Source organism: Prionailurus bengalensis, chromosome E3 (assembly GCF_016509475.1).
Source record: "Prionailurus bengalensis isolate Pbe53 chromosome E3, Fcat_Pben_1.1_paternal_pri, whole genome shotgun sequence".
Classification (NCBI taxonomy): domain Eukaryota; kingdom Metazoa; phylum Chordata; class Mammalia; order Carnivora; family Felidae; genus Prionailurus; species Prionailurus bengalensis.
Genome location: NC_057357.1, coordinates 31,366,366 through 31,392,598, shown reverse-complemented (window position 1 = coordinate 31,392,598; position 26,233 = coordinate 31,366,366). Strand labels below are relative to the sequence as shown.

Genomic DNA, 26,233 nt, shown 5'->3' with positions numbered 1-26,233 from the left:
TGTTGTTCCCCGAGCCGCACGAGCTGAGGCGCTATGCACTTCCGAAAGGGCTTCAAGACAGCGGGTCAGCCGATGAGCGCTGTTGAGCTGAGGTTTGCAAATAAATGCAGGCCTGCGTGGCTTTCTACCTTCCACCTTTTGATCAAAGCAGAGAGTAATTTTCTCTGCAGCTCACAGAATCTTCCAGAACCAAATCAGCCTGTCACCGTTGCTTCAGCGGGTAATGGATGCAAGGGAAAATTCTCAGACTCCCACTGCTGCTGACTTAAGTAATACTAATAGGAAAATAACTTTAAGTGTGAGCTAACTTAAAAAATTAGGTATACATTTCTTATTCATATATCTCTTAAAAAAGTGAACAGGAATTGAAAGACGTTTGTTGACGTGTCAAGCACTTACAGAATCATCACAATTTAAAACTGTCAGCACAACAGATACTGATGTTGTTTTGAAACCGAAGCTTTGCTCGTGTTGGCCTGGAGCACACTCCTTCCTTTGCCGCGTGCGGCGCCCGTGTATCTGGGGGCCAGCTCCATGCCCCCCACTCTTCTCTGGTCACATTGCTGGGGACATGTCTGTGCAGCACCTTGGGGCAAGTGGCCGTCCCTTGATGTCACTACTTGATCGCCGAGGAGTCCGCTATACCATAGAACTGGAACAGAGATGATGGAATAGTTGGTTTTTTTAGAGCCTTCAGATGCTATAGAACATAATCGTATCATTTCTAGAATGTTAGCATCATAGGGAAACTCAAGATGTAAAACTCTGTACGGCAAACCTGTGGATCCCCAAAAGTGGGATTGGGACCCATTAGTTGAGATGCGCTGGTTGGGGCTGTGTGACGTGCTGGGGTGAAATAAGTGTTTCTTTTCAGCGTAGCTCTCGAGAACAGTCCGCTGAAGGTCCAGGGGTCTGTCCTCATTAACGGTGATGCTCTGACCTCAGCTGGGCTTACCCTGTTTATGTCTGCCTTGAGTCCCACCTCCCGGCATTTCCAGCTTGAACTTCCGACCAGGCTGACGTTGGCCAGCTGCCCCTCTCGATTGCAGCTTGCTCATGTTTTCCTGATTTTTTCAGGGCTTTTGTAAGACGACAAAATTTGTATTCTGCATCTGGTAAAAGGCACCTTTTTTTTCTTTTATTTTTTTAAGGGTATATTTTTGAGAGAGAGTGCAAGTGGGGGGTAGGGGAAAAAAGAGGGGGGCAGAGGATCCAAAGCAGGCTCCCCACTGACAGCAGAAAGCCTGACGCGGGGGCTCGAACTCCCAAACCACGAGACCACAACCTGAGCCAAAGTCAGACGCTCAACTGACAGAGCCACCCAGGCGCCCCACAAGCCATCTTTTTTTCTAAACGCTCGCTATGGAAAACCACATTTTGCATTCATTCCCTGGTGATGCTGGGGCTTAGTCTTGCTGTTTGGAAAGCGCCGTAATGGTTCGTGAAGGGAGTTCCCGTTCTTTTAAAGGCAGCCGCCTGGCCTGCGATATGTGTTGGAAATAAACCTGTCCCTGAGTCCTGTGAGTTTGGGCTAAATTCCCCAGTGAAAACCAAGTTAGGCGGTCCTAAGACCCTGATGCGAAGCCAGGCCACCTGCCCCAGTCTGAGGAGAAGAGACTGCTCGCAGGCCAGCTGGCGTCCCTCCTGCCTGCCGTGGGCAGCCCGGGTTTCTCTGATTGGGCTTTTACCAAACAGCGGCCTGCGGGATCGTGGAAACTGTATGTTCATCGAGCAGCTCAGTGTGCTGGGGGAGCTCGGCCGTGCGGTTATGTTCATCAGAGCTGAGGGAGAAACCTTCTGTGTCTAATTAGCACAGAGAACAGAAAAGCACAAAGAATCTCAGAGATTGTGGCAGATGACGCCATGTTGATGCCAGACTTCCGCGGAAATGCTAGCCTAGACCCCGGTCGGAATTAAACCACTTGCTCCCTTTGGCTTTCCCGGGGTCCAGATGACGCTGCCCGGCCCATGTCTGTCTTTTGTGAGTGAGGTGGGGATTCCGGGTTGGAGTGTGTAGATTGGTTCATTTTGGGGTAGACAGAAGGTGAGCAGCAGTGCGATTTGTCGCTGCTGGTAAGTCTCCGTGCGATGATCTCCTGCTTGTGCGTGCCTGGCGCTCAGCTCACATCTCGCCCTGAGGAATTTCTGATTTGAAAAACCCAAATCTCTCTTGGTTAAGGGCATAAACCCTACAAAGGATAATTATTCTCATAAAGCTTGACAGACGTCCTCCGTTCTTTCAAATGCTGACTCAGGATTCTAAAAGCCCCTGTTAGCTACTGAACAGAAGTAGGCGTGTTTACTAAGGAAGGTGCCTCTGGTCCCCTTCCATGTGCTGACTGCTGACTACAGGCACCGGCTCAGGGGTCCCCTACTTGAACTCATCTTCCCAGTCTTCCTGAGAACCTATTAGGTGGCACCCTATAAACCTGCCGATAAAAGTGGCAATTTTGTGAGGTTCCACTCAAAACTGCTGAGCAGAGCGAGGCCCAGAGAGGTCCCCCGCTGACCCCAGGGTTACCCAGCCAGCGCACGGGGAGCCCCAGGTGTTCGGTGCCACATCCCGTGTTTCGGGGTAAACCTTGGAGCCTGTGGAATGAGCCCACCCCGCCCCCACCTCCGATCTTTTATCTGACCAGTCCAGTGGAGTTTTGGTTTTTGTTTACTTTTACTGAAGTGTCCCCAAGCTCAGAATAGCAGTGTCAAATCACGTATCAGGCTTCTCTGGAAAACTGAGACTCGGTCTTCGCGTGTTAGGGACTGCATATGTGTATCCTCCCCAAAGTCACGTGTGGAAGCCCTAACCCCAGCGTGATGGTATTTGGAAGTGGGGGTTGGGGGAGGTAATGAGGTTGACAGGAAGTCATAAGAGCAACACGATGGGATTAGCGCCCTTACGAGGAGAGGAAGAGGCGCTGGCGTTTGCTCGCTCGCTCGCTCTCTCTGCCACGTGAGGACACCGTGAGCGGCAGCCATCTGCAAGCCAGGAAGAGAGCCTTCACCCGGAACTAAATCTGCCAGCACTTTGGCTCTTAGCCTCCAGAACTGTGAGAAATCATTGTCTGTTGTTGAAGTAAGCCACCGCAGTCCGTGGTATTGTGTCACGGCGGGGGGCAGACGCATACGCCCCCGTTCAGCGGCCCGCCACCCTTGGGTGTCGCGGAGCAGTGCTGCCTGCCCTCACCGAGACCCCCGCCCCGTTGCCTCCTGGACCCTGAGCCGAGCCGAGCCTTCCCCTTCCCCTCTTGGCCTTTGGCTGCTTTTCTCCTACGCTCGTTTGCGTTTCCTGCCTGGCCCCCAGCAGACACTCGGGCGCGCAGTCCTGCCTCTCACCCGCCGCTCAGACGGCCTCTCCATACAGGCTGGATGGGAGACCGGACCCTGTGTCACCCAAGATGCGTTCGGTTTGCACGCTGCTCTCGCGCGTGTTCTGAGAGCTGCCCCACTGCCAAACTTCCGAAAGGTGGTCCCTCTCTGATTTGGGGTGGGCGAGGGGCGGAGGGCAGGGGACTCAAAGCCGGTGCATAGAACTTGCTCCGTTTTCTTCATAAATCTTCCTTAGAGCCTTTAGGCTTGTGGGGCCCAGCATCCAGCAGGACCCGCTTTTGCACGCACGTCTCCACTTTGTTTTTCTTCTTTCGGGTGTCAGTATTGCTCTGTGTTCTGCAAGGGGCATCCCGACCTCCAAGTAATCTGCCATCTGCTCCGATCTGAGAGCTGAAGAATCGGCTGGTCGGATCTGTTCTCCAAACCTCCCCGCCTCCCACCGCCGTCCCCGCCAGGGCCGGCAGCAGACCGAATCAGAAAGCCGGGCGGCGGGAAGCAGACCGTTTCTTTCCCATTTTGAACTCTGTGTGTCGGGTGGGGACCGGAGTCTTCCCGCCCCCCCGCCCCAAGATGGTGAGCAGGGGAAGAGCAGCCCCCTCCGGCCCCCTCCTCGGGAGCCCCGTGTCGTTTGCACCCCCCAGCATTTCAGGGAAAGGTGGGCGCCAAGACGTGACGCGTGGCAGATGTTAGCAGACGCCGCGGGGACGTCAGGTGCTCTTTTGAGAGTGCGTTAATGAGGGAGGCTTGGATTCCAAGAACTCATCCTGCGGAACTGGACCGCACATTGGTGAAGGCTCACGTGATTTCTTGTGCTGGCATTTAGCGCATTATTAAAATGTTTACTGCAGAGCAATTCATCCTGGGGAACTGCATCACGGTCGGCTGTTTGTGAAGGGGAGGGAAAAGTTACAGGGGTGAGGGCTGGAGTAATGTAGGTCACAGCACCAATTCCCAACTGAATTTTCAGCAAAAAGTGTGGCCGATGTTTGCCCCTCTCACCACCCCCCTCCGCTGCTGCACTTGCTCCGAAAGCTTGTTGAATGTATTTTTTGCCAAAATAGGAGCTGCCATTTCTCCCAGTGAGCAGGGGTGTAGCCTGGGGATAAAATGCCCCCCGCTGCTCACCACGAAAGGATTACCTGAATCCCAAGCTGAGACCTTTCATTTTGCAAGTTGCTGCTGATAGAAATTACTTAGCTCCCTCCTAGGGACTTTTAACTCACACTGCTTCTCTGGGTGAGCCTGAGCCTTCCAGGCTCCAGAGTCCTCACCGTGGCCCAGGTGCCACAGAGGAGTGCAGACCCGATTTGACAGATCTCAAATGTGTGGCCAGACCTGGGAGACTGGTTAGGTGTGGACAGTGTTTAAAGTAAAACATGAAGGTGAGTGACTTTTGATGGGACGGTTATGCCCCACATTGGCACCTTTCCAACTACCCAGTCGGGCTTCCTTGATTTCCATCAGCTGCCAGGCCCTCAAAGGCAGATGGGTCTGAGGTCCCTCTAGCCAAACAGAAAGGGTGGGGAGTGTGGCGTCTGAGGTTCCCCAGCTCTCCCACTAAGGTGGAGGATGGCCTCAGGCAAGGGTCTGGCCTCTGTGTCTCGTGTCGTGAGGTGTACAACAGGAAGAACAGTGGCAGGACCACCGATCTGTCGGGGGTGAAGTGAGCTCACGTGAGAGAGCCCAGTACAGTGTCTTGTCTGAGATGTCCGCTCGTGAGAAACAGGAGGAGGGAATCCTTATAAAAACCCCACCGGGGGCGCCTGGGTGGCGCAGTCGGTTAAGCGTCCGACTTCAGCCAGGTCACGATCTCGCGGTCCGTGAGTTCGAGCCCCGCGTCAGGCTCTGGGCTGATGGCTCAGAGCCTGGAGCCTGTTTCCGATTCTGTGTCTCCCTCTCTCTCTGCCCCTCCCCCGTTCATGCTCTGTCTCTCTGTCTCAAAAATAAATAAAACATTGAAAAAAAAAAATTTTTAAAAACCCCACGGACATTTCTGGGTGTCTCTTCATCCAGCCACATATGCATCCATCCCTACAAGTGAAATACTGGAGGCCCAGGAAGTTTAAATGATTTGCCCAAGATCATTCTGAATTGTTCCCATTCCCCTACTAGGGATCCCGCACTCTAGACAGTAACTCAGGGCCCGCCTCAGGGAAAGCGGCTGCAGGAGCTGAGCTCTGGCTTTCCGGGTGCTCGAGAGGTCGGCCTGGGCCCGTGGACATTGTTCTTCCCACGGGAAGGCACCCCCAATCCTTGGAAGCCCACCACCAGAGGCTCCTCCCCGGCGACCTACCGCCCTGTCACCTGGAGACAGGAAGTATAAAATGCCACCCAATCACCTCCAGCCAAGCCTGGCTATTTCTTTTTCTTTTTTTTTTTTCCTCAAGTTTATTTCTTTTGAAGGGGAGGGAGGAACAGAGAGAGAGAGGAAGACAGAGAATCTCGACGCAAGGCTCAATCCCACAACCGTGAGATCATGATCTGAGCGGAAACCAAGAGTCGGATGCTCAGCCAACTGAGGCACCCAGGCGCCCCCAGCCAGGCTGTTTCTGGGGCTGCTGCTAGGGTACGTGGAGGCAGTGCCACCCCCAGGGTCCTGGCCCTCCAGATCCCAGGGCTCCAGTCCAAGGAGAGGGGAACGAGTCCCTCTGTTTGAAAGTGACAAGGACAGCAGCTACTCTTGTCTAACATTCAGAGAGCCTTCGTGTCCCCAGGCTTCGTACCCTCAGGACTTAGGGTCTGACTGCCGTCTCTTTCTGTTTGGTGGGGAATGGGGAGAGGTCAGCTCCACAGAGGAGGGACAAGAGCAGGGAGGAGGAGGATGGTGTGACTGTAACGCCAGAAAAAGTGGGGGACTCTGGGACACGTCCAGGACAGAAACTCTGCTGACTGGACACATGGAAAGTACCCCTCAAAGGAGCCTACATTCAGCGGACGTCTTTCCCATCTGGTTTATCGTAGAGCGCAAAACAGAAATAAGGTTAAAAAAAAACAACAACACTCTCTGCTTTGATGGAGTAGGGGAGTGGAAAAATAGACAAACACATACACTGCCAAATAATAAGGTCTTTGAAGAAAGTTCATGCAGAGTCAGAGGCTAGAGAGTCATACAGTGGTATTTTCCAGCAGATGGTCAGGAAAGGCCTCTGTCAGGGAAAGATCTTGCAAATTTCTGGGGGAAGGGTATGCAGTTAGAGGGAACAGTAAGTACGGAGGCCCTGGGGCGGGAGCAAGCTGAGTGTGTCAGAGTAAGGGCAGGGTGGCCAGATCACAGATCATCTGGAGCCTTGAAATCCGTAACAATGACTTTGGGCTTTATTCTCAGTGAGTTGGGAAGCCCCTGAAGGGCTTGGGGGAGGGCTGTGATAAGGATCTGGTTTGCACTTTTAAAACTTCACTCTGGGGATATGGGATAGAGAATGAAATTGGAGAGGAGCAGGTGGGACGGCTTTTGTAGGGTGTGCGCAGGAGGAGTTGGCATCTTGGCGGAGGTGATGAGAAGGGCAGGTGAGCAGTGAGTGGACCCCGTTGTGTTTGAGGACCGGCTGTCCAGGTGGGGAGAAGTGACGATGCACCCAGCATCCTGCCAGGCCGGGCAGATGCAGCGACGCCCCCACGTCCGCTCACTGGGGACAGTCTCGGTATTCAAGTCAACAGACATGATTGAGCGCCAACTGTGTCCAGGCTCTTGGGTTAGCAGAGAGGTTGGCAGGGCTACTAAACCGATGACTAAGATGTGGACCTGGCACCAGGGGCCCACATACGTATGGGGCTTGAATCATCAGGCCATGTGTCTTTCATCCATTCACTAGGAACTTGCAGAGTGCCTCGTTACGTGTCACACTGCCGGGTTCGGATCCCAGCTCTGCTATGGACAGGCCGGGTGGTCTTGAGCAAGTCACTGAAGCTCTCCCGGGCCTCAGTAGTCTTCACCTGTACAATGGACATATTCGTAGCATCCGCCTCGCGGGGGGCCACGCGGGTTCCACGAGCGCACGTATGTCAGGCTCGTCAAACAGCCCTTTGCACGTAGTAAGCACGTATGTGTGTCACTATTTTTACCAGCAGAAAGGAAGCACGGGGGAAGGAGAGTCTGGGGAGCAGACGTTTTGGAGGAAGTGATAAACTTAAGGTATTAAAAAAAATGAAACACTACAGAACGAGAGGAGATTGAGAAGTAAACATCACTCTGCCGAGTATTGTGCCCCCACCCCCCATGACCGCCGTGAAGCCGCTTATGTAACGTTGTAGAAACTGTTAATCCTTTGTATGTCCAAGCCGGATCCTACACAGCATTCCATAGTTTGCCTTTTTAATTTAATAAAGCTGGCTCATTCCTTGTGAAAGCCACGCAGCATCCATTGCAGGGGCTGTTTTGTCATTTATTTCACCATTGCTCTACTGGAAGATGGAAGAGATTTCCAGATTTTTCTCCCTCAAACAGTGCTGGCAGGAATGCTGCAGTAGAGCTACATTTTGGCAGATAGGTAGGGAGGATTGATCTTTCTTTAGAAGCCAGTCTGGCTCAGAGGGCAGGTGCATTTAAAAATTTTGACAGATGTCACTAAACCCCACCCCCTTGTACCAATCTGATATGCAGAATTTCAATAGGCGTCAAGAGGGGAGACGGGAAGGCTGGGACCTGGGAGTGTGCAGGTCTCGAGAGAGTTTCTGTCCTGGTCTCCGGAAGGGTTGCCCATGCAGGCCTTTGGGCTCAGGTCTGTGTTTTAGGAGGAACACAGTGGCAGCTGGGGGAGAGTGGAACGGTGGGGGGTGGCGGGGTGCTTTCGCGGTAACCCAGAGAAATGGTGGGGATGGGCCTGAACCAGATGATGCCAAGTGTTTGAGGCCAAATGTCTGGGCAAATGATGGTCAAGGGGACAGAAGAGAAGCTGGTTTGGGAGCAGACAAGGTGAAAACAAGGCATTGGGTTTAGAAGCTGGTCTTGGGTCCTGAACGTGAGCTGGGAGCCAGGTAAGGAGGGATGAGCGTCTCCAAGGAGTGCTTGTGCCGAGCTTCACATGAGCTGGAAATGCCCTCCTGGCGCTCCTCAGGAAACGTACCTGTTCACATCCCAAGAAAAATCCGTCAAGAGATGGGGGCAAGCATTGCCTTTCTCTTGTGGAAATTAAAGGGCAGCGATCACAATTCGTGGTTTGAAGGAATCTACACCAAGGAGGCAAAAGGGAGATTCCCGACACACGGACGTGGTTAAGGGTGACATTTCCAGGAACCAGGGCAGGAATTCAGAGGCGAGAAATGGTCATGGTCTCATCGGTCAGTCTTGCTTTTAGCTGCCACCGCGTCTTTGGCGCATGTTTGTGGTTGTGTCTGCGGCAAACAATGAGTCCTTCTTGCAAATGAAATAAATGCTAATCGGCTTAGGTGCATAAAATGCTTGATGTGAATGGTATTCCTAGAAATAAGTTTGGAAGCGCAGTAAGTCCTTACTTTGATTTTGACCTACAATTCTGTGTGATGCTGTCCACTTTGGCAGGAGATCCGTGCATCGCGCTGTTAGGGGAACAGTCCCCGGTTACGCGTGCAGGTGTCATCCGTTGTTCAGGGCTCGCTCGGCTGCGGGTCTTGGCAAATACCTCCAAACTTCCTGTTTCTTCTTTAAGAGGTAAATCTTTTTAGGTCTCCAGAGTAATAAACGGTATGAAGAATATTGGGAATATTTGAAGAATAAGTTGTGACTTGGGCAGTTGCCAAGAATGTCCCGGAACCCTGCTTCGTGGCTCTGGAACCCCGGAGAGTCCTCTCTTGCAGGAATGGGGAGACACTCCTTGCTTGGGATCCGGTCTCCTGATACAAGCTTGGCACTGGTAACCACGGAGATGGGGAAAGAAAAAGGGAGAGGAGAGGAGGAGAGGGCTGAGGATAGAAGACGGGGCCAGGGCAGGTCCCGTGGAGCCAGCAAATCAGCAGGACGGGGAGGCAGGACCCTGGGAGGAAGGAAGCTGGGGCGGGGTCGCGAGGGCAGGGTGTCTCCTGAAGCAGCTGTCCTCCGCATGCGAGAGCTGCGAAGTTAGCACTGAGTCTCCGAGCAGGAAGATCAGCCAGCTGGCCGCCGCCTCCGCTGCCACCTTGGCTGATGACTCTCAGAGCAGGTGGCTCAGCACAACCACGGTGGCGCCCCTGTCACCCTCGCTGGGGAGAACGCGGTGAACAGGTCATCCAGAGCAGCACAGGGGAGGCAGCACCTTCACCGGCCGCAGCCTGCCTGTCACGCCTCCGGGCAGGGACGGGCTTTTTGCCAGGCAGGCCTCTCTCTGCAGGAGCCGGCTTCTGGACCTGGCAGCTGTGTCCAGCCTGGATTTGCACAAGGGAGCAGCGTATTCTATGCAGGGCACTTGACACAGTTCATAGCTTCTGCCTGGAAGTTCAGTGGCTGCGGCCCCCTCCTCAGAGTGTGTGCCCTTTGGTCCTGGAGCAACTTGGCGGCCGTTGGGGCTTGCAGAACCTTTGACCCGTTTTCTGACACGCTGGTGCTTTGTTGGGACACACCAGGGGTCAAGCACTAACGTGCCCCCTGCCCACCCCACCCCCCCAGTTCACAGGGGACCTTGAGCAGGCTGGTATGGAGGGGAAGCTCGTACCCACGGCGGCTGTGGTCACTGTTCCTTAGCCTCCACATCTTGCCACGTCGTTCCTAACCAGGTGTGCGATCCGTAGGAGGAGGCAGTGCGCCTCCCGGCTGGACACCCTTACCTGGGACATAAATGCCCCCGTGGGACGTCCCCTCCTGACTTGCTTCTGTGATCTCGCAGCCTCTTGCTTAGTGAAGCCTCGCACCTTCCCCGCATCCGGGAGCAAGAGAGCAAACGTCCCCAAGTCCACCCCTGTCAGCTGGGGCATGGCGGCAAGTACAGGTGCCTGTCGGGCCAGGCAGGTCACGTATAAGCGAGTAATGCCACTGACGTGTGACCTCAGGTAGGGGTGTGGATCCTGTGGGAGAGGGTCGGCCACTGCCCTCCCCGTTAGTTTCCTGTATGTGGATCTGCAGGTGGCCAGACTTTCTGTTTCTCCACATGGCAGAAACCTATATCTCAGTAAAAAATCTGATTTGAAAACTAGGCGTCTGCTGATTTGTGTGTGGGCTGCATGTGGCCCCTGGTATATCGCAGGGCTTGCCAGACAAACGGGATATGTGTTAGATGAATCTGCTCAGCACACGAAGAAATGCAGGGTAGGGTGGAAGGAGGCGGCAACCCCCTCAATCCCAGGGGACGATGACCACTGGATACCGACCAGGGTAACTGACAACCAGCCCTCAAGACACAGCACTGCCCGCGGTCCTGACCGAGGTCCCCCCAGCACTGGGCCTGACAAGCTGCGGGTCATCGGAACAGTCCACAGGCAGGAGATGTCTGCTCAGCATCCAAGTGCAGCCTGTCTGCCCTGCACTCTCCCTGTGTGGCAGCTTCTGGATCCCCAGAGCGGGCTCGGTGCCCGGCCAAATGTTCGTCTCTTGCGGGCAGAGCACCTGCCCGAGCTCTCTCCATCTTCTCTGTGGCACTTCTTCCTGTTCCTTGCCATGTTTCGGTGCCTCTTGGTGGCACTTGTTTACCTACAGAGAAGGAACACAGCCAGTCATGATGTGGTTTTCCTTCTAGAAGCTCTCCAAGAACCGTGCCGTGGGTCATGGAGGGCAGTTGTGTCTATTCCAGGGAATTGGTCACAAGTTACCGGGGTTGAAAAGGAAGTGTGGTATTTTCACCTATGAAGTCCAAGAAACCACTCTTGTTCACAAGTAAAACTTGCCTTGAGGGGTTGCGCACAGAGCAGCCACAGTGGGCCCTTCTGTTTCTGTTGACCCCCAGGTTCTCAACTGGGAGCTCTGTCACCTTCCTCCCAGCCCCAGGGACAGTTAGCAGTGAATGGAGACAGTTTTGATTGTCACAACAACGGGAGGGGGGTATGCTACTAGAATCCAGCGGGGCGGAGGCCAGGGATGCTGCTGAACGTCCTACAGTGCACAGGAAGGCCTCTCACAACAGAGAGTTTTCTGACCCAAGGTATCAGGAGTCCCAGCGGTGAGAACCCCGGTCTTGTTCAAGAAGCTGGTCTGTCATTGACTCTCATAAAACCGGCTGCAAACCTGTGTGGCCCCATGGCTGAGAAGGAACCAGGTGTGAGGTCGCGAGCTCTTCTGACGTTAAGTGCTCACATCTCCCCCTGGAAGTCGGCGTTCCTGTGCCCTGCTGCCCGGCGAGGAAACAGAGCCTCCCACGGCAAAGGAGCCTGGCCGTGGGACGGGGACTTGCAGCTGGCACGGGGTGGGGTGGGGAGCTCAGGCTGAGTTCACGTGGCTGTCCAGCCTCTGTGGCCATTGTGTCCAAATGAAACAGAGTGTTGGTAAATAGCTTCATGGGCGGTGATTTCGAAGCTCCCGGTTGTAGGTCTTAGCATCCCTGGGAAGGGAAGCCTGGACTCCGTCGCACCTGCCTGTGGCCAAGCCGCCTCTCCTCTGCAGGGTGTCGTCCAGTGTGGGGCTCATGTCCCTGGCTTTAAACCTGCCCCACCCCCCCGCCCGTGGCCTCTGAGTGCACACATCTCATTAGTACAGCGCCACTGGTTGGTGCTGCCCAAGGTCCAACTCATCTCCCCCTACTTGGGGTTAATTCCCAAAGTGGGTGTTGCAGAGAGGCCTGGAGGTTGGGGCTGAGAGGGGTAAAGCACTAAGGGGGGGTTTTGACCCAGGTCAGAGAAGTGGGTGTAGCTACCTACCCACACACGCTCTCCAGCCGTCTCCTTCCTCCCTGTCTGCTCCTGTCCCGTGGCCTCTTCCCGTCCTTGTGAATCTCATATACCTGCGATGTTTTCTTGGGACTGGAAAAGAGAGCCACGTGATGTTTTGGCCCCAGGAATGCCATCCTTTGCGCAATCAGTGGCTTAGCCAGCGTCACTCAGAGGATAAAGCAGGTCACGGCCTACTGAGGGAAAACACAATTCCTTGTTTTCATTTCTCTTTTTTACACATGGGAACTTGCTGTGACAGAGTTGTGGATGTTTTTCTCACTAGCTTGTCCTGGGAAGGCAGGTTGAGAAATTACTAATGCACCAGGAAACAAGCCATGCTGTCGGAGTTTGGGATGCAGCTCGTTTTGTGAGTTTGACGTTGAAGGGATGAGCAGAGTGGCATCACCGTTCAGAGAAAGGGCTGTGCGGTCCCACAGGCCTGGGTTTCGAGGCCAGGCCGTTTACCGGCCCAGTCATCTTGAATGAGGCCTTTGAGGGACTCTCTGCCTTGATGTCCCCATCTGTAAACAGGGACTGGTAACAGGCCCTCCTCCCTCAAAAGGCTGATTCAGAGATTTAACAAGTCTCTGCCCCAGTGACGAACACCAGGTGCAAAGTAGGCCCGTGGCTGTGGCCGCAGGAATGACAGCCACCGCTTGGGCTGCTGGCCGAGTACACGCAGCCCCTATCTGCGTTCTTAGAACCAGCGCACGCCTTGGAGCACTGGGGCTTTCAGAGGAACACCCAGCAAGCACATTCACTGAGGACTTTGGGGGGATGTGAGTCTCGATGTGTCTCCCCACCACTGTTCCTGCCTTTCTTTCCAAATACCGTCCAGTTGATCTGAGAAGCCGATGCTCTGTGATCTCGTCTCCACGAAGATGGCCTCCTTGTGGCCAAGCCCTGCCTTGCTGAAACCAGGCTGTAAAGTACGAGGCTCCCCCCAGACAGCAGACCCTTTCACCCCCATCAGTGGTTCTGTTTGATGGGTGGATTTCCTTGTGGTAGATACGGCAAAGCTCAGCTTTGAGTTTCTCCCGGCTGTGCAACAGCAGTGTGGTACGTAACCGAGAGAGCAAGACCTTGGATGAGTCAGACCCGGGTTCAAACGTCAGCTGTACCACCGGGCTTGGGGCCTGGACCGCTCTGTGCCTCAGTTTCCCCATCTGTAAAACGGGGCCAGTAGCACAGGCCTCACGGGTTTGGCAAGAGGATTAAATGTGGCGTCACCCAGTAGGAGCTTCTCCAAGGGGCTTCAACTGTGGTCACATTTCAGGTAACCCTTTGTTCAGACTTTCCAGTCTCAGAACGAGTCGAGTTGGCAGCTTGTCTTGTATTACAGTTGCTTGTCCTACTTCCTGTCTTTTATTTTTAAACGTCGGAGCATCTGAAAATTCAGTCTGGAGCGAGGGAAGCAGATGAGGTTATTTTGGGCACAATAACCCCCGTCCTATTTTGGGGTTAGTAAAGAAGTGACAGTAATAAAAGCTCTCTGGTCCCAAGGAGGCGAGGCACACAGGAAGTTGCTGGCCCTCTGCCAACCAGGTGGCCTCTTCCCACAAAATGCGATCGATCCGCCGTCACTTCCCGCTCGGTGGGCCGGTTTCCACCCGGGAGGCCGGCCGGTCGTGGCCTCGTCTGCCTCCAGGTCTGGGGATCGGCTGGCTGTCTGCTGGTCCAGGATGGCCTCGGCTGGGAATGATGAGGCAGCCGGAGCCCTCGGGCTGGCCAGGTATGCGTGGCAGAGCGAGAGCGGGAAAGGCCCACCCCCTGTAGCACTTTCCAAGCTCTGACTGTGTCACGTTCGCTAACTTTCCCCTTGGCCCCGGCGTTCCCCAGGTAGAGACCAGAGTCAGAGTGGGAGGGCCCTGCAAAGTCACAGGGCAGAGGACGAGGCAGCAAGTGGTGGAAAATTGGGGCCAGTTTCACAACTAGCACAGACAAGTAACTTGTTTTAGGGAGGAGAGGGGAGTGTGGGAGATGGGGTGGAGGGCGCACGAGGCTGGGTCTCTAGGGTGAGTGAGATTTCACTGAGGGAGAAGGTAGAGGGAAGCCAGGGACGACCGCCCCAGCACTGGGGCTGACTCCGCTGTGCTCCGGAAAGGGCCACACGAAGGCCTTCAATGTACCTACCAGAGTCCCGCTTGCCTTGACATGGCCAAAAGAAAAATGAAATTAACACGCAATAAAAGGAGCTTTTTTGGCTTGGAGTTGAGGTCTGTAAACTTGAATGCACGTGTAGTCAGTTGAGTATCCACACCATCACACTCAGGATACGGGACAGTTGTGTCAACCACCGGTACGCTCTCATGCTGTCCCTTTATGGTCGCACACTCTTAGCCCTAACCCTGGCAACCGCTGATCTGTTCCATCGCTGTGGTTTTGTCTCCCGAGGACGTCCTCTGCGTGGAATCCACAGTGCCCTCTGGAGACCGGCTTCTCTCACTCGCCACCGTTCTTTGCGATGCACACAAGTTGGGTGTACCTGAGGTTTGGTCCTCTGATGGCTGAGGAGCATTCCAGTGTGTGGAGAGACCACCGTGGAGCCATTCACAAGGCGCCTGCGTTGTTTCCGGTTGTTGACAGTTTTGAGCGAATACAAACACTCGTGTGCTTTTTATGTGGACTAAAATGCTCATGTCTTTAGGGTAAATACCTCAGCGGGGGATGGCTGGGTCATGTGGTAAGTGTACGAAAACGGCCAGCCCGTGTTCCCGCGTGGCGTAGGATTTCAGGCGCCGCGCACCGGGGGTGGAGATCTCCCCATTTCCCTCCTGATACTAAGCATCTTTTCATGTGCTGATTTTTCTTCAGCCTCTTTCCTCTGGGAAAGGTCTATTCATGTCTTGTCCCCATTTTTAAAAATTAGGTGGTTTTTCTTTTCCTGTTGTGTTTTGATGGTCCTTCTGTATTCTCTGTGTAAGTGCTTCGTCGGAAGGTTATTTGCACGTATTTTCTCCAGTCTGTAACTTTTCTTTTCCTGTTTCTGAACAGTGTCTTGTTTGTGACAAGACTCGCTAATTTTGATGAAATCCAGACCTTGGTTTTTTTGATCATGCTTTCGGTGTCCTGAGAACTCTTTGCTTAAACCAGGGTCACAAAGACTTTTCTCTCAGGTTTCCTTCTAAAAATTTTGTAATATGATGCTTAGATCTGTGATTGCTTTTGCGTTAACTTCTCTGTAAGGTGTGAGGATGCGGTCAGGTTGACATACTCCCCACGACTGCTCTCGTGCCCAGAGCCAAGTGGAGGGGACCCAGAGAGGAAAAGGACCACTGTTCTTCTTTTAATGTTTATTTGTTTTTGAGAGAGAGACACATGCAGAGTGTGCAAGCAGGGGAGGGGCAGAGAGAGAGGGAGACACCGAATCCGAAGCAGGCGCCAGGCTCTGAGCCGTCAGCACAGAGCCCGATGCGGGGCTTGAACCCATGAACCAGGAGATCATGAGCTGAGCTAAAGTCAGACACTCACCCGACTGAAACACCCAGGCCTCCCAGGCCCAAGCTCTTCTGATGCAAGAGGAAAGTTTCCTCCTGTGTGAGTTTCCTGTGGCCACTGAAACTGAACACCACAAACTCAGGAATTTATTCTCTTAGAGTCCTGGAGGTCGGAAGTCCAAGATCAGTGTGAAGTCAAGGTGTCAGCAGGGCTGGCTCCTCCCCAGGGCTCCAGGGAAGAATCTGTTTCCTTGCCCCTTCCAGCTTCTAGAACCACCGCAATGCGTCCTCCTTTTGTCCGGGGATGACCACTTCTGTCGGCTGCTCTGAGACTCTGCTCTCATGCCTCCCCCATTTACGGGCCCTTGTGACCACCCTGGGTGCACCCAGAAAATCTGAGATCACCTCTTCCTCTCCAGGCCTTAAATTAATCACATCTGCAAAGTCCCTCTTGTCATATGAACGACAGCGATGAGGACATGGCCGCCTCGGGGGAGCCCTGCTTCCTCTTACCACACCCTCTCTCAGAGTTCTGGGCGTGCAAGGACAGTTGCAGACCGAGGCACGACAGAACCGAGAAAAGCGAGAGAAACACGGGCTCCCCTTCCCCACCACACCGAGCATCCGGGGCCACGTTCCTGCCCTTTGAGCCAGAAACAGAGGGCTCACCTGGAGGCCTGTGTGTGCCCCGCGCCATTTCCAGATGTCGGGCTGACTCGAGTCCAGGCTGGACGGTCCTTGAGGGAAACGGTGGTAAACTCGTTGCAGCTTCGATGGTACCTCAAATTCCGGTCGTCTCCCCCATTATTTCCTTTCCACAGCCCATCAGTAGCTGCCTCATGTACTCTGTACGTTTTCGTAGCTACATTTGGTGGCATTTACTCCATCTTACCCAGATCTGGAATCTCCAGTGTTTTCTCCACCAAAGCGTCGTGCGATAGTTGTGCATGCGAACGAGGGATATGCTTTGTGAACATGCGTTATGTCAGGGAGTGAACGCTCAGTAACGGGGATATTACTATTATGGTGGTCAGCATTTATTGAGCACTTTGTGACTGCCGGAATTATCTCATTCGTTTTTATAATTTTCCCTATGAGAGTGATTACCATGTTTTGGCCCATTTTACAGGTTAAGAAACTGAGGCTCAAAGAGGCTAATGAACGTGGCCAAAGATCCATACTGAGTGAGTGATGGTGCCTGTATCTCACACCAGATCAGTGTGACTTGGGGGACCCCAGACTGTAACCGTTCCCTCTTGCAGTTTTAAACCTCCCTCCTGAGTGCAGACCTTGGCCACGTCTCTGGATTCATAGAGTGTCCTTTGGCTGTCCTGACACCCCATTACTGCTCCCATCAGGTGAGAGTTTGAACCCCACCTCGACAGCGCAGAGACTGCTTGGGATCCTCTCTATCCTCTCTCTGCCCCTCCCCAGCTTGCTAGCGCTCTCCCACGCTCACTCGCTCTCTCCCTACCTCTCTGAAAATAAATAAACATTTAAAAAAAAAACTTCAAAAAAATGGGGGCACCTGGGAGGCTCAGTCGGTTAAGCATCCAACAACTTTGGGTCAGGTCATCATCTCACAGTCTGTGAGTTCCAGCTCCGCGTCGGGCTCTGTACTGACAGCTCAGAGCCTGGAGCCTGCTTCAAATTCTGTGTCTCCCCCTCTCTCTGCCCTTCCCCCACTTGTGCCCTGTCTCTCTCTCTCTCAAAAATAAATAAGAACATTAAAAAAAACCACTTCAAAACAATAAATAAAAATAAGTTATTACCTAAATGGAAAAATAGGAGAAAGGCATCTTAAGGTGTCTTGACCCATGCCAGGCACTCAAGATGCTGTCTGCATCTCTAAAGATCCCAGAAGCATGCTGTGTGTCTCAAAGGACTCTGGTTTGCAAAATTTCTGAAACCCACTTTGAATTAGCCTAAGCTGAAGAGAAGTATTGATTGATTCACGTAACTGCAAAGCCCAGGCATAGTGTAGCTTCAGTGGCTGGATCCAGAGGTTCACATACTGTCAACCTTCGTTTCTCAAGCAGGTGTCCTCCATCTGTGGCCCTTATGGAGCCTGTAGATGTGGGTCCTGAGAATGCGCACTCCCTCACTGGCTCCAGCCAGGGTCTAGAGAAGACTTACTCATCACATCCTTCCCAGTAGGCCCAGCCGAGATTCCAGAGAAGTTTTTGATGGGCCAAGCCTTGTGTCATCGGCTCGTCTCTGAGCCCATGTCTGAATGTGGCCTGGAGAATGGAATCCCGTTAGCCAAATTTGGTGACTCTGGGCTGAAGGGCTGGGGCATTCAGCCACCTCAACTTCTGGACTGAACGTGGTTTCAGTGGGGGCCATCCCCTGAAAGGAGAGAAGGGGAGTGGACACACATGTCCATTCTGGGGGTCTGTCCTCCAGCTGTGAGTCAAGCCACAGCCAGCTACCCCAGCAAGCATTTGTGTAAGAAGCCTGTGATTCACTCTGGGCCGGGCATCCACGCCCAGGGAGCCCCGAGATCTTGCTTCTGGGCTGGAATCTTCTGCATGTCCCCTTAGCCCTCCTTAGCAGGTGTCTTCTATCTGGCAAGGCAGTCTGGTTGTATTCACCAGGATGAATTAATGAACTTGGGGGCTGCAGCGGGCTGCCTAGGGTTGTAGATACCCCAGGTGTGACTGCTGCTGTAGAGTTTTCTCCCAGCCCGTGGGCTGGGCACTGGAGAGACTCTGAATGTGGAAGAGTCGTCCAGGACGAAGGTCCTCTTACCACCTGTCAGGAGCTCTCCCATCCCTGCAGGGAGAACCAGGGCTTTCACGTTAAGGGTGAGGAACAGACCCACTGGGGAGAGGGGGCAGGGTCAAGGCGGGTGGGAAGGGGCTAAGCCCTGGGCACACCATGAGTTCCCAGAGGAGGCCTTGGACTCTAGACCCAGCTGCCTTGCCACATTCCAAAGCCACAGGAACTGCTCACATCAGCAGAGGCAGTTCCATTAAGGGATTCATTTGTTCCGCAGGAATTTTTTTAAATACTCATTTACTTAATTGGAGAGTGAGAGAGCACAAGAGGGAGGAACAGAGAAAAAGGGGGAGAGAGAATCCCAAGCAGGCCCTGTGCTGTCAGCAAAGAGCCTGACACCGGGCTTGATCCCTTGAACTGTGAGATCATGACCTGAGCCGAAATCACGAGTCTCACGCTTAACCACCCAGGTGACCTCGGCAGGAATTTTTTCATCAGTTTCCATTCCTTGTTCCTCACTGACCCTGGGGTCAGCGGTTCATGAGAGATCCCCATTAACGGCTTTAAGAGCACTGTTGCGGTCATCATCTTCCCTTACCCCGCTTCGGTGAAAATGAAGCCCAGAGAGGCGTAACGACTTGCTCCGGGTCGCATAGCTGGTGAGTGGCCCAGCCGAGACTCCAAAGCAGGGACTCAGGCAGGGAATCCGGCAAGGCCTCCCTGGCGAGATGCCCACGGCTTCCAAGGGAAGGGTGGTAACGAGCTCATTTGCAATCCTGTTGTAGAACATCAGAGCTACGCAAGTCCCAAGGATTAGTGGAGTACAGAGTGCCGAGCAGGCTCAGAAATCCAGAAACCGAAGAAGGTCACGACAGATCGTTCCTACGCAAACAATCCTGGGGTCAGCGAGATGTCACCCAACTTATGTGGACAGTCCCTGGCACCAGCCACCAGCTGTTAGACACTATCGTGGCCAGCCTCTGGATGTTATGCACAGACGAGACAGAGAGTCGGCAAAGTGGAGCAACTTGCCCCCGTTCGCACAGCTTGGAAGCATCACAACTGGCTTTCAGTAGCCAGCTCTCCGAGACTCTAAGGCCCAGGCACGCTCTTCCCTCCTTCCTCCAAGAGTTACTAAGCACAGACAGTCGGTAGCCTTCAGAGAAATACAAACGATCAGAAAAAGAGGCGGTGGGGGCAGATGACAAGGGGGCAGCCCCTCCTCTCAAGTAGCTTCATAGAGTTCCCTTGAGTAACTGGCTTACCAAGTGTATCCCTTTAAACACGGAGGGCCTGCAGCCCCCTAAGGAGGGCGTGACAGGGACTCCCACTGCGCACAGGTGGCGGCAACCCCTGTTACACGGCAGGTGCACAGTCATCGTCCCGGCGCGCCCTGCCTGGCTTCTTCTCGCTGGGACTTTTGCTGCCGGAGCTCAGGGACTGATTGGTGACCTTGAGCGAGCCCGTGCCCTCCTGTAGGCGGCGTGTTTTGAGAGAGCAGCGCTCAGCTCCTAGTTGGAGGTGATGAGGGCCTTGGCCAGCAGGGGGTTTTTGGAGAAGCTAGTTTCCAACAGACTGAAGAGCCCCCTTCCTCTAGAATCCTTACATAAAGAAAGCAAAGACCAGGCTGTTTTCTTCTGTTCTCTGAGCCCAGACCGGCCCTCACCCAGCTCGTAGCCTCAATAAAGGAGATCGGATGGTTCAAAACTGGACGCATTGTTGTCTAACCCACAGGTCCACATGGGGCACCTGGGTGGCTCAGTCAGTTAAGCATCCGACTTCGGCTCAGGTCATGACCTCACAGTTTATGAGTTCAAGCCCCGCGTCGGGCTGTGTGCTGACAGCTCAGAGCCTGGAGCCTGCTTCCGATCCTGTGTCTCCCTCTCTCTGCCCCTGCCCCACTCACGCTCCCACTCTCTCTGTGTCTCAAAAAATAAATAAATGTTAACAAAAAAATTTAAACCACGGGTCCCCAGATTACAGCCTGGGGGCCAGATCTGGCTTGCTACTTATTTTGAAAAAGGTTAATGGGAACACAGCCACGGCCATCCACTATATACCGTCCGTGGCCGCTGCGACATGGCAATGGCAGAGATGAGTATCAGAGCCTGTATGACTTTTGCAGCCTAAACTCCTCACTGTCTGGCCCTGTAGAGAAAAAGCTTGCCAACTTCTGCACTGAACAGTCGGCAGCAACGTCCTCCAGGGTGATCTGCGCAAGGAAGGACGGCTTTATAATTCAGATGTGTACGTTAAAGAGGGAGGTTGGTCCTCACCTTGCCAGATAGTGTAGGACAGTGACCGAGGGCCGGGGGACTCCGGTCCTAGAACGAGTTCCTTCACCTCTTCTGGCCTCAGATCCCTTGTCTGTAAAATGCAGTTATCAGTAGCCCACGCCTGGTTGTGCTGGAGCGAGGTCTGACCCCCGGCCAGTGCCTGGCCCATCCTGAACATGGTGCACACTCCTGCCGTCTCTGTTGCTGCTTCCGTGATAATTACCGTCCACGGCACGGGCATGGCTTCCTACGCGTGGTCTAAGTCCTGTTGCTCAACAGGCCTGTGCGCAGGGGGAGGTCACTGGACCTTACTGGGTCTCAGTTACCTGCTCCATAACGTGGACACAAGTGTACATCCTCCCTCTCGGGGCTGCTAAGAGGGTTACCTCATGGCCAGGCACCGGGTTGTGCTTCGGAAATCAAGGGTGTTTTTGCTGCAGACGTGTCGCATTCTGTCTAATCCTTTTTCTGCATCTGTTGAGATGATCACTCCCCCCCCCTTCATTCTGGGAATGTGGTATATTACACTGAGTGATTTTTGTCTGTTGAACTATCCTTGCAATCCAGGAATAAATCCTACTTGATTGTGGTGTAGAATCCTTTTAATATGCTTCTGAATTTAGGGTGCCAGTATTTTGCTGAAGAATCTGGCATCAGTGTTCATCAGGGATACTGGTCTTCAGTTTTCTTGTAGTGTCTTCAGCTCGTTACCAGGGCAATGCTGGCCTCGCAGAAGGAGTTAGTAAGTGCTCCCTCCTCTTTGATGTTTGGGGAAAGTTTGAGAAGGGCTGTCGTCAGTCCCTTAAATGTTTGGCAGAATTCCCCAGTGAAGCCATTAGCTGCAGGCCTGGCCCTTGTCAGACTCTGGATCACTGATGCCGTCCCCTTACCAGGACAGGTCTCTTTGGATTTTTTATTTTTTGGATTCAGTCTTGGTAAGCTTTGTGTCTCTAAGAATTGGTCCGTTTCATGTCAGTTATCCAACGTATGGCACACAGTCATTCGCAGCATTCTCGTGTTCGTTTTTGTTTCTGTAGCATCAGTGATCATGTCCCCGTTTTCATTTCGGGTTTTGGTCATTTGAGCCTTCCCCCCACCTTGGGTCCATCTTGCTAAAGGTTTGTCAATTTTGTGGATCTTCTCAAAGAACCAACTTGTTTAGTTTCATTAATTTTCTCTCCTTCTTTTCCCTTCCCTATTTTGTCTGTCTCTGCTCTCACCTTTATCATTTTCTTCCTCCTGCGAACTGTGGGTTCAGTTTGTTCTTTTTCTGCTTCCTGAAGGTGTAAAGTTATGTTGTCGATTTTAGGTCTGTTTTTTTTAAGGCGAGTGTTCATAGCTGTAAACTTCCCCCTCAGCACTGGTTTCACTGGATCCCAGAGGTTTTGGTATGGTGTGTTTTCATTTCCATTCAGCTGGAAGCAGTTTCTGATGTCCCTTGGGATTTCTTCTTTGATCCGTCAGGTTGTTTAAGAGCGTTTGAATTTCCACAGATAGGTGAATTTTCCAGTTTTCCTTCTGTTCATGATTTCTGACTTCATCCTGTTGCAGTCAGAGAAGATAATTCTTAAATCGCTTGAGATCTGTTCTGTGGGCTAACATACAGTCTACACTGGAAAACATCCCTCGTGCACTTAAGAATCGGCCGTTGCTGGGTGGGGTCCTGTGTGCATCGGTCAGCTGGCTGTTCTGGCCTCTGCTTATGTCTGGTGATTCTGTGCATGATTAACAGTGGATACGGAAGTCTTCACCTATAACTGTAGAACGGTTCCTCCTTTGACTTCTGTCCATTTTGGCATATTTTGGTGGACCGTTATTGATGGGTAAATGTTTGTAACTGTTCCGTCTCTTTGCTATATTGAACCTTTTCTTAACCTATAACGGCCTTCCTCGTCTCTTGTACCTTTTTTGATGTAAAGTCTTTTGTGTGTTACATCAGTACAGCCGTGCCGGGGGAGCCAGGGTGAAAATGAGACCTGCGGTCCCTCTACTTGGAGATTCATTCCTTCGTTTAAAACTCCTCGCCGCCACTCCTCTCCCCCGTCAGGCCCCAGGCACCACGCCAGGCTCTAAGACCAAACCAGCCGTCTCTGGCCGCAGGGAGTTGTGGGTCAGCCTGGAGGCTCGGGGAGGGGCAGGAGGAGGAGTTGGGCGAGGGGTCTGCCTGCCTCCTGCTGTGATGGCACTGAGGGCGGCCCCCTGGCACAGCTGGCATACAGGGAGCGGCCCCGAGCCCCTTAGCCAGGGCAGGTAAGCCCCCTTCCTCCTTCGGGGCATAGGGGCTCCTGGGCCAGTTTCCTCATCAGACACAGGCCCCCCACTCTGTCCAGCTGAGCCACCAAAGCCCTTCAGGTGCCAGGCCGGGTCATCTTCTAGTCCCCCGGCTGCCTCCTCCAGCCTCAGCAGGACACGGGCCGTCTCGGGTCTGGCTCATTGCCAGGAGGCAGAGGTTTGAGGTCTGTGACCACCTTAGGGTGCAAGTCGCTTCTGAGTAAAGAAACATCAGGAAGTGGCGAGTCCTTGGGGAGCCTGAGCAGCCCAGGTATTTGGGGGAATTTGACAATAAGGGCGAGACCTATGCTTTGGTGGGGACCGAAGTTTGTCGTTTTGGCCTCCAGTCTGCACATGCACCGTGGAAAGTGGGGCAACTTCCCAGTCAGTCTCTCAGCTCCATGACCCTGGGCAGTGTTCCCTCTGTGCCTCCCATTTCTTCATCCACAGAAAGTTGCTAATCACCCAGACCTCACAACGTGGCCGTGGGGATTGACGCAGGGAACACAGAACCACCCGGCCCGGAGTCGGTGTGGAGCTCTGTGGAGGAGAAACGAAGCCCCCCTTTCCAGCCTTGGTTCGACCCAAGCAGCATAATGCGAGCAGCCTAGAAATACAGATGGGTTACTGTAAACAGAACTAAGGGGGGAATATTTACGTCTTACTACACGTAGAACCCCTGACGTTAAAGCGGTCGTTTTGACTGGAAAACCAAGAAAACTCAATGAGAAACGAAGCATTTAAGCACCTATTTCTGTGCATGTACATTTTTTAACAGGAATTTTAAATATAAATGATTAGGATTGCCTTAAAATATGTAAAATATAGAGAGATAATTAGTCTAAACTCTAAAAGGTAAGACCCGGCTAAGGCAGTTCTCCCCTCCCCCACCCCAGTCTGCCAGGGCTCCAGGGACAGGCACAGCCACTGCACCCGGGGCCGGGGCGGGAGAGCAGCCTGCAGCCCTAGAAGCACGTGAGCAGGTGTGGACTAGAGCAAGAGTCCTCCATCCGTCCCCCCGTCCCTCAGCAAATACTGCCGTGTGCCTACTTGGGACCATTTCAGATACTAGTATTTACTCAGCAGTGAATGAATGTCCCTGCCCTCATGCATATTCTAGTGGAGGAGAGACACGTTAAATGAAGAAGTAAAGGGGGATATGTCAGATGGTAATTGCTACGGAGAAAAATAAAATGGCCAAAGACATCCCATGGGGGTGCGTGGGGAAGGGGCCTGGTGGGGAGGTGTTGCGTACGGCCGCTGCAGGCCACCAGGAGAGTTTGACACTGTGTGGAGACCTGAGGGATGTGTCAGGCAGAGGAAACAGCATGTGCCAAGGCCCTGAGGCAGAGCTTTCTTGGCCACGGCAGGCAGCCAGGATCAGGAGCAGAGTGAACAAGGGGGAAGAGGCAGGGCAGTCAGGGAGGCAAGGAGGAGGCCCGGTCACATATGGCCACGGAGTCCAGGGAAGACACTGGCTGCCACGTGGAGTGAAATGGGAGCCACCACAGGGAAGAGCTCTGTTGTGAATGAGGATGTGGGATCGGGAAGGGAGCAGAGAGGCCAGGTGGAGGATCATGTGGCCACTCGGGCGTCAGGAGAGGGCGGCTGGGCCGGGCTGGTGCGGGCAGATGGCACTGATTCAGGAGGTGCTCTGGAAGTAGGGAGGATGCGATTTGCCACTGGGTCGATAGGGGCACGAAGAGAGAGGAATCGGGACGGTGCTACGGTTGCTGGTGTAGGGGACACGAAGGAGACAGTTGCCATTTTTAAAGTGGGGATGGCCATGAGGGAGTCAAGGAGGTGGCTTGGGACACGTACACCTGAGATGCTGGTCACATATCCCAGGGGAAATGGTGAAGAGCCCTCAGTGTAAGAGCCCAACCTTCAGGATGCAGGTCTGGGCTGGGAACCGACTTACAGGGGTCACTGCATGTTGGTGGCAAGTCATGCTAGGAGACTGGGCAGAGTGGCTGAGGAAAGAGACGGGGACGGACCCCCGCCCGCCCGCCTTGTAGAAGTCGGGCCCTGAGAGGGAGCGGCAGAGAGGACCGAGGAGGAAGAGCCAGGGAGTTTCAAGACGAATCCCCACCCAGAAGCCCCAGGGGAAGGTGCACCAGGCAGGAGGGCACACGGAACCGGATCTCGGCACCCTTGACGGGAGCATCCTCTGCACTGTGTCCAGGAGGCAGCGACGTGTGGAAGGGAATTGCGTCTGGGACTCAGGCAGCCCTTTCCAGTTTTGGGCGTCCCGGGCAGGTCCTCGTCCTCCGCGAGCCTCTTATGTCACAGGATGCTGACACCCTTCTCAAGAGGGACACTGGTGACCTTCCTTTCCACTTCCTTGGTCCTCCGTGCCCAGGACCCATTCGCAGGTGCCATCTCAGACCCCTGGGATAGCCAGCGGCCTCCCGCCAATGCCGCACACAGTGTCTGACGTGTGGCCGGAGCTCTTTCCGCACAGCTGCGCACCTCGTCCTCTGTCACCTCCGCGAGGAGCTTGGTCTGCCCCGGCCCGGGGCCCTCCCACCGTTCTCAGAATGGCTCCTTTGGTTTTCAAAGCGCAGCAGCGGGATCTGTCAGACTAGGCAGTGTCACCACCACACGGGGCTCTGCTGGGGCCTCTGAGACCTTAAAGGTCCCGTCCTCTACCAGGCCTCCCCAGGGCTTGCCCACGGGACGGCGCTCCCAAAGGCCGTCCGATGCCAGAGGACGACCCCAGGCTGGGCCGAGTCCAGACGGCAGGAAAATGGCCCAGGGAGCAAAGGGAGGGCTGGACCTTAGCGGGAGGGAGACCTCCCCGTGTCCTCACCCTGTGCCTCAGTCCCTCACTTGGTTCACCTCGGGGGAGGCAGCCTCCCCCTACCCCAGGTCCAACGGTGCAGGACTCGTGCCACGTGCGGCCGCCCCTTCCTCCCGCCGCCAGCAGCACCCTGGTCTGGCGAGCCCGAGGGGACGGGAGCCTGCTCTCCGGGCCCAGGCTCCGGGCAGCCATGGCTGTGTGAGCAGGGGTGGGGCTGAAAACGGAACGGATGCGTGGCCGTTACAAAATAATCGGAGCAGTGACCGTGGTCATCAGAGCTGTCCGTGATCCAGGGCCTCCTGCCCATCCCCACCCCCGTCTGTGGACCCGTGGGAGACGCTGCCCCGGCCCCTTCTGGTCCGGCCGCAGCCCCGGAAGGTAGCTACCCTCGTTGCCGGCTCCCAGGGGAGCAAGTCATGGATCGTGGGGGGAGGGACTTGCCTGAGGTTCCAGGCCTGACCCCTGACCCCAGCATCCGGGCCTTCTTGGCCCCAGCCGCCGCCTCTCTTCACACACACACACACACCCCCCCCCCCCCCCGCGGAAGGCAGCGAGGGCTGCCCTGTCTTGCCAGGGCTAAAAGCGCAGTGTGGCTGCGGCATGTTCTGCCCGCTCTCTGCGTAGGAGGGCGGCACAGAGACCTCCTTCTCTGC

At 54.2% G+C, this 26,233-nt stretch overlaps 1 protein-coding gene across 2 annotated transcripts in view; it reads left to right on the top strand.

The window, feature by feature from the left end:
• The window catches only part of SNX29 (sorting nexin 29), a 500,693-nt gene that overhangs the window by 457,902 nt on the left and 16,558 nt on the right, over positions 1-26,233 (top strand). The window lies entirely within an intron of this gene.